We start from the raw sequence: 14,001 nt of genomic DNA on the forward strand, positions 1-14,001 counted from the left end.
AGTTTTTGGGCTCTTGCACCTATATGGAAGACCCAGAGGAAGCTCCTGGCTTCAGCTTGGCCCAGCCATGGCCATTGTGGCCATTTGGGATGTGAGCCAGAGAATGGAAGATTCTTTCTTGCTCTGTAGCTCTGCCTTTCAAATAATTAAAAAATAAATCTTGAAACAAGTAAAACCACTGGAAGCACAGTGTGTTTTGGTCTCAATCATTTATAGTTTGCATATACTGCTTCTATATATGGAAGGAAGCTGTCAACTTAATAAATGTGCTATAGCATGTAAAATCTGTGAAAAAATGGAGACCTCATTATAGACTTTGGTAGGTATATCAAGATACACAAGCAAATTGGCCAGTACTGTAGTACCTAAATCTGAAGATTCAGGTCAGAAGAGAAACTCTATATGTGCACAATTACTGTCATTTCTTAAATCAGGAAATAATTGAAATGTGTATGTATATGTAAAGTTAGAATTTCTCTATTTAAATTTATTTTATTTTCAAATGTCAGATTAGCATTTAATACTTTCACGTTTGTGTGCCAATGCAACATTTTAATCCATAGATATAGCATAGATCAACCATATTTAGCACCCAGCTTTTCCATTTGCCTCTAGTTTCTCCGTGTTTGAAACTCTTCAGGTCCTATTATTCCAGTTCTTTATACTAAATAGAATACATTATCGTGAGTTTTAGTTACTCCACTGTGCTGCAAAACTCCAAAACCACTTACCTTCACCCATCTCACTTGGAACCTACAATCCAGCATTCTCCAGTCCCCTGCCCTACCCTTCCTGGCCTCTAGTAATCACAGTTTAGATAATGTGCCTTGCACACAAAAAAGAGAAGACACCGGTAGTGTTTATTGTTCTGTGTCTGGTTTATCACTTACTGTAACAATCTCCAGTTCCATTTGTTCTGCTGCAAACATCAGCATTTTATTCTTTTTGTTTAGGATGTACTTATTTTTCCTTGAAAAGTCGAAGTTAGAGACAGAGTCCTTCCATCCACTGGATCACTTCCCAAATAGTCTTGATGGCCAGAGCTGGTCTGATCCAAAACCAGGAGCCAAGAACTTCTTCTAGATCTTCCATGTGTGTCCAGGAGCCCGAGGCCTTGGGCCTTGGGCCATCCTCCACTGCTTTCCTAGGCCATAAGCAGGGAGCTGGATTAGAAGTGCAGCAGCTGGGAAGTGATCAGTAAAGACTGCCAGTACCACAGGATTGGTCTGTTAGGCCATTGTACCAGCCCAGTTTTATTCTTTTCTAATGGTAGAGTATTATTCCATTTTGTATATTTGCCACATCTTTTATGCATGTGTAGACATCTAGGTTGATTGCATATCTTGGCTATTGAGAAATGCTGCAATGAATTGGGAGTTTGTATCTCTCTGGTATGTTCTTTTAGTTTTCTTAGGATATATGCCCAGGAAAGGGATTGTTAAGTCATAAGGAAGATCTATTTTCACATTCTTTGAGGAAACTCCATACTGTTCTCTAATGGTTGTACTAATTTGCATTCCTACCAGTATTATGTAACGGTTTCCTTTCTCCACATCATTGCCAGCATTTGTTATTTTTGTCATTGTGTTAATTGCCATTCTAATTGGAGTGGGATGATACTGTATTGTGATTTTGATTTGCATTTCCCTGATGGCTAATGATATTTTGCTTTTTTTCATGACTTAGTTAACCTTTTATAGTCTTCTTGAGAATGGTATATTCAAATTCTTTTGTTATTTTATGATTGGATTGGGTGTTGTTTTACTGTTGAATTTTTTTCAGTTCCTTAATCATTCTGAGTATTAATATTTTCTCAAATGAAAAATTTCAAATATTTAACCCCAACTTGTTGGTTTTGCTATGTAGAAGCATCTTAGTTTGATATATATTCAGTGTTTTTCCTTATATTTTCTGCTAGCATTTTCATAGTGTTAGGTCTTAAATTTAGGTCAGTAATCCATTCTGGGTGATGGTGGTGGTGGAAGTTGTTGTTTTAAAGTAAGGAGGGGAATATCTCTGAGGATCTTTTTTTTAGTCTTTTGCATGGAAATATTTACTTTTGCCAGTGTGAAAAGGTTATCTTTTCTCCAGGAGAAGTTTTTAACTCCTTTGTCAAAGATATATTGACTGTAGATACAGGGATTTGTTTTTTGATTTATCTGTCCTGCTTCTTTGGTTCTTTTATCTGTTTTATGCCAGTACCGTGCTATTTTTGTTTATGCTACTGTAATACCTCCTGGTTTGTAATTAAAAAACAAAACAAAACAAACAAAAAAACCATTTTCCTGCGTTGGTGTTCTTGTTGCTTGAGAGAGAAAGACTGGATTTCTGTTGGTTCACTCCCTGAATGCCCACAATTGCCAGAATTGGGTGTAGCCAAAGCCAGGAGCCAAGACTCAATCCAGGTTTCCCAGGTAGGTAGCAAGGACCCCACTCCTGGAACCATCACCCTCTGCCACTAGTGTTGTGGGAATGTACAAAGCTAAAGGAAGACACCTTGCTGGAGTTTAATACCTGTCAGAGCACAAGTCTGACAGCTGCTTGCCAACTGACCCTGCAGGCTGGGTCAATGAATAACTGTGGATCAGTGCCTGATCATTCTAGCAGAATTTGACAGCCCTGGCCAAATCATGCGCGGTGAGGATTCATGATTGAGTCCCACAGACAAGGTGATGGTTTGACAAGTTGACAGCTCATATTGGTCACCTTCACACAGGCTGCAGCAGGCTTGCCATAGCCCCTGTGACGTTCTGACTGGGCCTACACAAGGAGTCTTCCTGTGCACCCTGCAGACTCCCTTCCTGTCCTATGCACAGGCCAGGCCTCCTCATGTGTTCCTATGCACCAGCAAGCCCTACCATTTTGCCAGCAGCAAAAACCACAAGTTCCACAGTGGGAATTGGCCAGCTCTAGCTGGCAAGAGCCTACAGAGCTGTGGCATGTGTACCCTCAATGTGGGCTATTATAACAAAATTACCCTGGGGGCATGCCCACTCCCACCACACATGATGCTATGACATTTCTGTAGTCTTCAGCAGTGTGATTGAAGTAGGTGGTGCTGGAGCCCACTGTCCCCTTTGAATATTAAACAGAGCTTCACCCAGGACCTCATGCCAAATGCCTCTCTGGAGGGTCTGAAAGGTAAGCCTAAATTTGTTGATGGAGCTTTTTATACTGGTTTCAGACTTTATTGTAATCAAGCTTTTTTCCTCCCACATGACCAGGCTTTATCTTTGTGCGGAGCTTTTTTCTTTTTCCTCAAGGTTTTTCCCTTCATGGATGCTTTTTCAATTGGTGAAAGGTTTTCCTTAGAGAAAGGTGTTTCTTTGGGACCTTTGGCCTTTTTGTCTGTTTTGTTCACGAATGACTTGGTTCTTGAGCCTGCACTTTTACTCCAAGCAAACCCTGCTCTTCTGTACATCTCTGTGCCTGCTGCTTTGAATTCTTTGATATGTGGAGGAAGGAACCTGCAATAGGCTTAACCAGGAACCCCTGGGTCTCCAATACGGAGCAGAGCTGGAACACAAACCTAGTTACTCCAGTGTAGGATTCAGCATCCCAAATTGTTCTAACTCTTCAGGTTTCTTGGTGTTTCCATAGGAATTGTAGGATTTTTTTCTAGTGTATGCAAATATTGCTGGATACTTTTATGGGAATTGTCTTGAATCTGTAAGTCACTTAGAGTAATAGACGTTTGTAAAAATGTTCTACCAAATCATGAATATGGAAGATATTTCCACTTTGTTCAGTTTCTAAGACAAATGTTTTTGTAGTTTTCCTTGTAGGAGTCTCTTATATCCCAGTTAAATTTATTCCAAGGTCGTTTTTGGTAGTGACTGTGAAGGGGATTGCTCTTTTGGTTTTTAAAAATATATTTGGATGGTAGAGTAGCAGAAGACAGAGACAGATATGTTTGATTTGTTGATTGACTCATCAGATAGTTGCTACAGCCCAGAGTTGGAGAGGCCAAAGCCAAGAGCTAAAGAACTCCATTTCAGTCTCCTAGATGGGGGCAGGGCTCATTACTTGGGCCATAGTCTGCTGCTTTGCTAGGCACATCAGCTGAAAGCTGCATTGGAAGCAGAGCAGTCAGGACTCGAACCAGCACTCCCAAGTGGAATTGTAAATGATTTATCTTGCTCATCCCAATGCCAGCCCCATATGGAGTTGGTTGTATAACTTTCTCCGCAGATTTATTATTTGCATACAAAAATGCTTCTGGTTTTTGATAATTTATTTTGTATTCTGCAACTTTAGTGAATTGGTTGATCTGTTTTTGTAGTCTTTTGCTTTCTGTTTGAATAGAACCAAATTGTCTGTCAGCAGGGTAGTTTGACTTCTTCCTTTCTGACTTGGATGCTTTGTATTTCCTTTTCATGTCTAATCTGGTTAAAAGTTGTAGCAGTACTGCTTTGATTAAGAGCAGTGATAATCCTTCTCAAGTTCCAGATCCTAGAGGTAATTCTTTCAGTTTTCTCCATTCAATATAAGGTTGTCTGTGGGGCCTGGTGCAGTAGCCTGGAGGCTAAAGTCCTTACCTTGCATGTGCCAGGATCCCTGGTTCTAATCCCAGCAGCCCCGCTTCCCATTCATCTCCCTGCTTGTGGCCTGGGAAGGCAGTCAAGGACGGCCCAAAGCCTTGGGACCCTGCACCCACATGGGAGAACCTGAAGAAGCTCCTGGCTCCTGGCTTTGGATCAGCACAGCTCTGTTCATTGCAGCTCCTTGGGGAGTGAATCATTGGACAGGAGATCTTCCTCTCTCTCTCCTCTCTGTATATCTGATTTTCCAATAAAAATAAATAAATCTTAAAAAAAAAAAGTTGTCGGGCCCGGCGTGGTGGTGCAGTGGTTAAGGTCCTCGCCTTGAACACGCCCAGGATCCCATATGGGCGCTGGTTCTAATCCCGGTGGCCCTGCTTCCCATCCAGCTCCCTGCCTGTGGCCCAGGAAAGCAGTCCAGGACGGCCCAAAGCTTTGGGACCCTGCACCCATGTGGGAGACCCAAAGAGGCTCCTGGCTTCAGGCTGGCATAGCACACCTGCCGTTGCGCTCACTTGGGGAGTGAATCATTGGACGGAAGATCTTCCTCTCTGTCTCTCCTCTCTGTATATCCATCTTTCCAAAAAAAATAAAATAAATCTTTAAAAAAAAAAGTTGTCTGTGGCTTTGTCATGTGTAGCCTTTATTGTGTGGAGTTAACTTTTGCCTGTACTAATTTGTTCAAGGTTTTTGTTATGGGTTAGTGTAAAATTTTATTGAATACTTTTTATGCAACCATTGAGATGATTACATGATTTTTATCCTTCATTGTGTTTATATGGCATATTTATTGGTTTCTACTTATTGAGCTGTGCATGTATCCCTGGTATAAATCCCACTTGGTCAGGATGAATTATTTTTGGATGTGTTGTTAAATTCAGTTTGCTAATAGCATGTTGAAGATTTTTTAAAAAAAAATTTGTATTTATTTTTTATTGGAAGGGCAGATATACAGAGAGGAGGAGAGACAGAGAGGAAGATCTTCCATCCGATGGCTCACTCCCCAAGTGGCTGCAACAGCTGGTGCTAAGCCGATCCAAAGCCAGGAGCCTCTTCCAAAGCCAGGAGCGTCTTCTGGGTCTCCCATGCGGGTGCAGGATCCCAAAACTTTGGGCCGTCCTCGACTGTTTTCCCAGGCACCAACCAGGGAGCTGGATGGGAAGCAGGGCCACCAGTACTAGAACCAGGGCCCATATGGGATCCCAGCACGTGTTCAAGGCCAGGACTTTAACCGCCATCACGCCAGGCCCAGTTGAAGAATCTTGTTTTTGTGTCCATTAGATTTCTTTTTTGTACCCTTGTCTGATTTTGGAATCAAGATAACAGGACCTTTGTAGAGTGAGTTTGGAAGGGTTCCCTCTTTTTCAGGGTTTTTTTGTTTCTTGTTTTGTTATTTTTTGATATCTTGAAAACGATGAATAAGAAAAAAAAAGCTGTGGGCAGTGGGGAAAAAAAGCTTTAAAAGGATTGGGCAGTGAAGTCATCCATCTTAGGCATCCATCCAATTTCTCAGCTGGAAGTTTATTGACTCACTTTTGTTAATTGTGCCTATTTAGGTTTTGTGTGTCTTCATGATTCAATTTTGTTTAGGTTAAATGTGTCAATAAATTTATCCATTTCTTCTAAATTTTTCTCTTCATTAATATATAGTAGATGTTCATAATAGTCCCTAATGATCCTTTGTATGTCCTTGGTGTCGATTATAATATCTGTTTTAATCTCTGATTTATTCACGTTTTCTTTTTTTTAAAACTCAGGCTAAAAGTATATTAATTTAGTTTGTCTTTAGAAAGCCTACTCTTTATTTCGCTAATCTTTTCTGTTGTTCCTTAGTTCCCATTTCATTATTTCCACTGTGATTTTATATCTTTCCTCCTGTTGACTATGAGGATACCTTTTCTTGCTTATGGTTTATTCTTATTTTTCTGAGTTCCTGGGTAGAATGTTAGGTTGTTTGTTCTGTTTGTGTTTTTGCTGTTTCCATGTGACAGCTTAGAGCCTCTGGTTGTTAACTTTCCCCCTTAGTACTGTTTCTGCTGTATCTCACAAGTTTGAGTACATTTCCATTTCATTAGTTTCAGGGAATTTATAAAGTTCATATTTGATTTTTTTTAACAACTCATTGTTCACTCAGAAACATGTTGTTCAGTTTCCATGTATTTGTCTCATTTCTTGAGTTCCTTGTTTTTGTGATATTCTTGCAATATCATTCCAATACTATCAGGAAAAATACATGATTTAATTCAAATTTTTTGGTGAAATTACTTCTTTAACATACTGTATGGTCTAGAGAATGCTTCACATGTTGATGAAAAGTAGGTATATTCTACCGCTGTTGGATTAAATGTTATGTAATTACCTGTTAGGTCTAGTTTGTAGGACAGTTTATATTTCTTTTGTGTTGTTTTTGTTGGAATAATCTGTCCATTGATGAGACAGGAGTATTGGAAATCCTCATACTTCTATTTTGCAGGGACTTGTCTCTTCCTTTAGATCTAACAATGCTTTTTCTATGAAATCGAATACTTTGGAGGCAGGCAATTGATGTGTTTAGAAGAAAAGTGAGTTTCTTGTAAGTGGTATGTCAGCAGATCTGTTTTTTTGAAAATATTTATTTATTTATTTATTTTTGAAAGGTAGATTTTTACAGTGAGAAGAGAGACAAAGAGAGGTATTCCATCTGCTGGTTCACCCCCCAGCTGGTTGCAAAGGCCAGAGCTGAGCTGATCTGAAGCAGGAATCAGGAGCTTTTTTCTATCCCCTCATGTGGGTAAGGGGCCCAAGGTGCTGGGCGTTTTCCACTGTTTTTCCAGGCCACAAGCAGGGAGCCCGATTGGAGGTAAAGCCACCTGTCTATGAATGGGCATCCATATGGGATGCCGGCACTTGCAGGGGGATGATTCACGTCCTATGCCACCACCCTGGCCCCACCACAGGATTTTTTTAATTTAGTCAATCAACCCATATTTTATTTACTTGCTTGTTTGGCAGAGTGTCAGAAGAGAGAGAATTTCATCTGCTGGTTCATTCTCTACAAGCCTGCAACAACCAGAAGCCAGGAACTCCATCCCAATGTCCCATGTGAGTGGCAGGAATCCAGGTACCTCTGCTCTCATCTGCCTATGGGGCACGTTAGTAGGAAGCTGAATCAGAGGCAGAGGATGTATTTAAGCCAGGCACTCTAAGAGAAGTTGTGGGCATCCCAAGTAGCCATTTGGCCTTTTGGGTCACAGTGCCAGAATTGATTCTGGGTCTTCCACGTGGGTGATAGTGATCCGACTACCTGAATCATCACTCTCTGCCTCAGGCCGACATTAAAATAGGAGCGCAGCCAGGATTTAAATCCCAGCCCTCTGCAATGTGATGTTGGCATCCCAAACAGCATCTTAACCAGTAAGTCAAAGAAGTGCCGCTTGGTTGCTTTTTAGAGTGACTTGACAGCAGTGTTGTAGTACAGTGAGTAAAGCCACCAGCTGCAGTGCTGGCGACCTGTATGGGCTCTGGTTCAATTCCCAGCTACTTCCCTTCTAACCTAGCTAATGGCTTGGGAAGGAAGCAGAGGGTTTCCCAAGTGTTTGAGTCCCTGCCCCCATGTGAGAGACCTAGCAGAAACTGCCAGCTGCAGCCTGGGCCAGCCCTTGCTGCTGCAGCTATCTGGGGGAGTGAACCAGCAAGTGGAAGACCTTTGTTTTTCTCTGTAACTTTCAAATAAAGAAATCCTTAAAAAGGGAGGGAAGACAGTTTCTTATATTGAAGCCTTTTTTTTTTTTCAATGAAGATAAATCTGATGTTGTGTTGATGAGTTACTATGGCTTCTATTCCAATTAGACATTGTCCTGTCTTTTAGTGTAGTGAGTTGCAGAATTGTGTGCATGGTAAGGAATTGATTCATAGGTACCTGTGGGACCCAGGAGGGTCGCTTGATTCCCTAGCTTGCGGACCACACTACTAATGCCTGAGCAAAGTCCCAAAGCCTTAGGGTCAACCTGGATGGGCAGATGTACACAGTACTGCTCAGTTTCTGTGGAGAGCCTGAAGCTTTGGGACCTATGTGGATGCTAGGATGGTAGGGTGCACAAAAACGACCTCTGCCATCTAATGGCTTTAAGTCAGGTGTTTGGCTGGTCTGGGATGAGTGAGACACATAGACACCCAAAATCTTGCTCTTGTCTGCATGAGGTGATCAGAATCCCAGTCTTGGTGGACCTGAAGCCGCAGGACAGGTCCTGCCAGATGGTGCTGTTATGTAGTGCCAAAGCTGCAGTAGCAGCACTGCCACTGTGAGCAGGCTGGGTGCAGGCATAATCTTGAACAATGTCCCCAATGCATGCACAACACTTAGAAGTGGTGGGCAGGTCAACCACTTGTGTCGCAAAAACCATAACTGAGTCTTTTTGGGGTACTGATCCCAGTGAATGGAGGATCAGGTCCTGAGTGGTACAGAATCCTAGTGGTACAAAGTGCTAAATGGGCTAAGGTGCCAGGTTACTACCATTGTGCTGCTTATGGAGGATAGCTGTCTCTCTGTCTTCTCTTACTCTGCCTTTCAAATAAATACATCTTTAAAAAGGCAAGAAGCCTGTGGGGTAGTCAAAGATTAAGCCAGAGGTAGGATGGTAAGACTGCTTACAGGGGTCTGGAAGAGGTTAAAGATTTGAGACTTCCTCCTAAGAAGGCTTTTCTTCCTCTCTGCTCCTTTGCTCTCATGTTGAAGAGAGACTGCTTGAGTTCAGATCATCCTCATTCTCTTGAATTAATAGTGTTTTGGCCTTGGTTTTTGGGGGGTATGGTGTTGGCAGCTTTAACCCATCTTCTACATGTGGGTTAGTGATCTTGGAAAAATATGCTTATCTGATTATGTACTTCACCTATCAAATCTTTCCCTTTTTCAAACAGGGTAGAGTAACCCTTCTCTTTAAGGGGCACCTGATTGCAAATAGGAAGGAGTATGTTAGGATTTGTGAGGACACATATAGTCTCTGTTGCATTCTTCCTTTGCCTTTCACCCTCCTCCCAAATTTCAAATCCTGAGAAACTTTTCTTATGAGCCAGGGCCTCAGTTCATAATCCTGAGGTGGGGAATGATAGGGGTGGGTGGGGTGGTCTGAGAGTAGAATCTAAACATTTTCCTGACCTTGAAGCCCCTTCAAGTTTGGTTTCCCTTTCTTCCCTCAGCCTTATATGCCATGCATCCGCCATCAGAAGATCCCTCTTTGTGCCTCATTGGGGTGCTGTCTTCTCTTCCTAAAAGGTCATCCGTGAGTGACTGATACCTCTTTTGAGAAGATGCAGCTGTGGCAGGATCCCTGTCCTTTTCCAAAGCCCTCTACAGGATTAGCTTGGTAGTTGAGATGCAGCAACTCTTTCAGAAAAATTCCTGTTTTGTTTTTTCCCTTTTTAGAGGACCTCAGATATAATATTGGAAACTCAGGGGACCCAGTCACAGAAGGCATAGCTAGACGCTGCAGAATTTACTTTGGCTGCATGTTTTTTTTGTCTTGATGTGTGTGTACGCATGTGAGCGCACGCCCACATGCACATGTTCTGTTCTAGCTTTCACTTTGTTAGTATGAACAAAATACCAAATTATCACCAGTCCTTTCTTTGTATAAGTTTGAGTCTCTAGTGCCGACCTCTGTTGGATTCTTTACCATTTTACAGATTTCCTAAGAAGTAGTCTGATTGACTTCTTAGTTGTTTTTCCCAATTTATCTGAGGCTTGTATATTAGGGGCATAAATATGTGGGATTGCCCTTTACTAATGGCACATTAGGTTTTCAGGAAAATGGGAATATATTTGTGTACAAGAAATGACCAGCTGCACTGTTCTCCTTATTCTCCCATGGCACCTGTGTTTATTGCTATATGTATGTAACTTATTTTTAGTTATTTGTCTACTAGACTGACTTTAAGGGCAGAGGCCATCTCACTTTTTTTCATATGCTTTGGGGTACGAAATAGGCAATCAGATATTTTCCAAATAAATTTCACAATGTAGGAGCAGGGAGTTAAGATGCTAGTTAAGACACCCGCCATCCCCCCTCCCCCACTCCCCCCAACACCCACACATCCCAGTCAGAGTTCCTGTGTTTGGTACCTGACTCTGTCTGGTTCCTGACTCCATCTAGCTTGCTGCTAATGCAGACCATGGCAAGCGACAGTGATGATTAAGGTCATTCTGCCACCCACATGAGGTTCAGCTCCTGTCTCTTGGTTTAGGCCTTGGATTCATACTAATTGTTGTGGGCAATTGGGAAGTAAACCAACAGCTGACTGGTCACTCTCTCCCTTTCTGTCTCTATCCTTGTGTTAAAATAAAAATTCATAAAGTGAATTATTTGTGTTGGGAATGTTTGAGAATGCTTTATATTATCTGTAATGTTTAATGTTACTGAGTTTCAGAAATTTGGTTTGAAACTCACATATATGCTTGACAGTAAGGATTTGCAGCATTTATAGATCAGTAACCAACAAATTAGAAAATGAAATACACATTTTAAAATTTAGAAATTTCCAGGGTCTGGTGCAATGGCCTAGAAAATAAATCCTAGCCTTGCATCTTCCAGGATCCCATTGGGCACTGGTTTGTGTCCCGGCTGTTCCACTTCCCATCCAGCTCCCTGCTTGTGACTTGGGAAAGCAATAGAGGATGGCTCAAGGCCTTGAGACCGACCCTCCACTCATGTGGGATACCCAGAAGAAGCTTCTGGCTCCTGGGTCTTGGCTTTTGATTGGTTCATCTCCAGCCATTGCAGCCACTTGGAGTGAACCAGGGGATGGAAGATCTTTTTCTCTGTCTCTCCTTCTGTCTGTGTATCTGCCTTTCCAATAAATCTTAAAGAAAAAAATAGATTTCTGAATTTAATCATAAGAAATTGATACAGTGCTGTTTTGTATTTTTACTTCCCAGCAGTATTTTCTGTGAAATAAATGAAAATGAATTATTTGTTGTCTAACTTGGTTTTGAGAGAGGTATAAGAAAAGTAGCTACTTTTTATCTGCTAAATCATTTGAATGGCAGGGTTCAAAATTACATGAAAAATTGACACTCCAGCCAAATGGACCGTCTGTCTTGTCTTACAGAACTCACATGTATTTCATGTTTTAATAAAGGGATCAAGGAGATTGGCTGGTATCATCCCTTGAGTTTTTTTCAGATTTGTAAGTTGTTCTACTACAGTAAGATTATGGATTTTTTTTAACCTTACAATGCAAAATGTAATTTTCCTATTTTCAGTATGTATTATGAAAATCATAAACAGAAACAAGCAGAAAGAATCATTTATATTTTGTAGGGTCTGTCTCAGTAATCATATTACTGAAACTTACAGGATGCAAATTATGTAATGATTACATAATGGGTTATTACACTGCATATTATTTGTCTAAAGCTGCTTATGTAAATTTTTTAAGTTTAAAATTTTCTGTTACCAATGTGATACCTATTGTCTCCAGATACTTTAATTTTGACAAGAATGCATTGTCCTGTACAACCACAAAATAAAATACTGTAAAAGTTAGTAAATTAACAGATATGTTGTTAGTGTCTAATCAGTAAATCACATTGAAGGTTTTTCAGTTGTTCCAGTAACGTACTTCATGGCCAAAGGATTCAAGTTTAGATCTCACTTTGCAGGTGAAAGGATTCAATTAAGAATTTCACCTTGCAATGATTTGTTTTGTGTCTTTTATATGACAGTCCGAGAAATCATGATGTGTCTTTCTCATTGCATTTGCTCTTATGCACAGGATTCTGGATGTCCTTATTTGAATCACTTGAATAAAATGATGATTTCCAGGCATTTTTGCTCCTACTCTTTAAAGTGTATGTTTTAATTCTCTTGCTTCTTTCCCATTTATTCGAAAAGCAGAGAGGTTCATCCTGCACATGCCTGCAACAGCCAGGGTTGGCCGCAGCCAGACGCGAGATACGGCCATCCCAAGTGTCACTCGAACCACACTGCTCCAGGCACCTGCTCTCTCAACTATGTTTTTTGAGGGAGATGCTTTTGGAGCAATGTAGATATAACATTGTCAAATTTTCAGTTTTTCCTTTTATGTCAGTGTAGATTATTAGAACCCTGTTTTATTCAGGATGTGATCCATTACTCTCATTATTTATCTTGATTCTCAACTTGTCCCATTCTGGCCAAATCTGTGAAATCTGAAAGTCCTTTTTTGGGGTTGGGGAGCACAAAATACTCATTACACATCCTGTACTGTCCCAGAATCATCTGTGTGCCTAATGAATAACCTGTTGTCACTAGGCCTTTTCCTCCCTGTCAGGTGGGTGTTCTGCATGGGCCCTCCTGTCTATTTTCACTATCCAAATTTGGATAAATGGCTTTCTGAATTAGTACTACTCCAGAGAATAAAAACCTTTAAAACATGAGTAATAATTAGAAGCTTGGTTAATCTTTCTTGATCATCTAAGCCAACTCTAGTACATGTTTATATTTTAAAGAATTGTGGCAACTATTGTTTGAATACTTACACAAGTTATTGAGCTGGGTTTTAGTGCAATGTTTCATTTACCCTTAAGTAACTGTGGTGTATTTATTCCTATTTACTAAACTTCATAGTGATGGAGTAAACACTTAGGCTCTCCAAACAGTACGCTGTCAGATGTAAATGAGGCTGTTAAATACGACCGGGCTTCTCCAGGTGCTGCTACCATCTATACAAATTACATTTACTCTGTTATTGTAAGTTACAAGGCTAGTGTTCCCTTTTATCTCATCTGTCAGGATCAAGCACCTTGTAACTATTAGAAGAATCTTGGTGTTAGTCTTAATTCTATATTTGATGGCTGCTATAGCTATTCTCCAACTTCTTTTTTTTTAAGATTTATTTTATTATTTTTATTGGAAAGGCGGATATACAGAGAGGAGAGACAGAGAGGAAGATCTTCCGTCCGATGATTCACTCCCCAAGTGAGCGCAACGGCCAATACTATGCCGATCCGAAGCCAGGAGCCTCTTCCGGGTCTCCCACGCGGGTGCAGGGTCCCAAAGCTTTGGGCCGTCCTGGACTGCTTTCCCGGGCCACAGGCAGGGAGCTGGATGGGAAGCGGGGCTGCCGGAATTAGAACCGGCGCCCATATGGGATCCCAGGCATGCAAGGCGAGGACTTTAGCTGCTACTTCGCCATCGCACCGGGCCCTATTCTCCAACCTCTTAAACCAATACAAGGCTTGGAATGCAAGTATTTACAGTTTGCTGAGAAAAGTCATGTTTTGGCGTCTTTATAATATTTGAACTTCAGATGATCAAATTTAGTCAACTATCTCTTTAAGAAAAGTCATTTGATAGTAGCTTTTCTGAGAAAGACACTTAATATCTTTTCCTTTAAATCATAGTGTCTGGCAGCCTTTTTGAGGTAAGGTACAGAATTTACACTTTTATAAGAAATAAAATACAAGTTGTAGTTCCTTGTGAGTTAATTCAGTATTTGCCTTATG

General features: G+C 40.9%; 1 protein-coding gene across 6 annotated transcripts in view; it reads left to right on the plus strand.

Moving 5' to 3' along the window:
* Positions 1-14,001, plus strand: part of LOC121168141 (cyclic AMP-dependent transcription factor ATF-2) — an 86,722-nt gene that overhangs the window by 18,148 nt on the left and 54,573 nt on the right. Inside the window, exon 1 of one of the 6 annotated variants that reach the window (XM_040997947.1) lies at positions 13,900-13,919. The exons of 4 other annotated variants lie outside the window; for them this stretch is intronic. The gene's annotated coding sequence lies outside the window, so the exon portion shown is untranslated. Of the gene's footprint in view, positions 1-13,899; positions 13,920-14,001 lie in introns of those variants that run through there. One more of the 6 variants, XM_040997957.1, reaches the window with a different exon arrangement.

The sequence above is a fragment of the Ochotona curzoniae genome, unplaced genomic scaffold, assembly GCF_017591425.1.
Source record: "Ochotona curzoniae isolate NIBS_2020 unplaced genomic scaffold, NIBS_Ocur_1.0 patch61, whole genome shotgun sequence".
Taxonomy (NCBI): Eukaryota; Metazoa; Chordata; class Mammalia; order Lagomorpha; family Ochotonidae; genus Ochotona; species Ochotona curzoniae.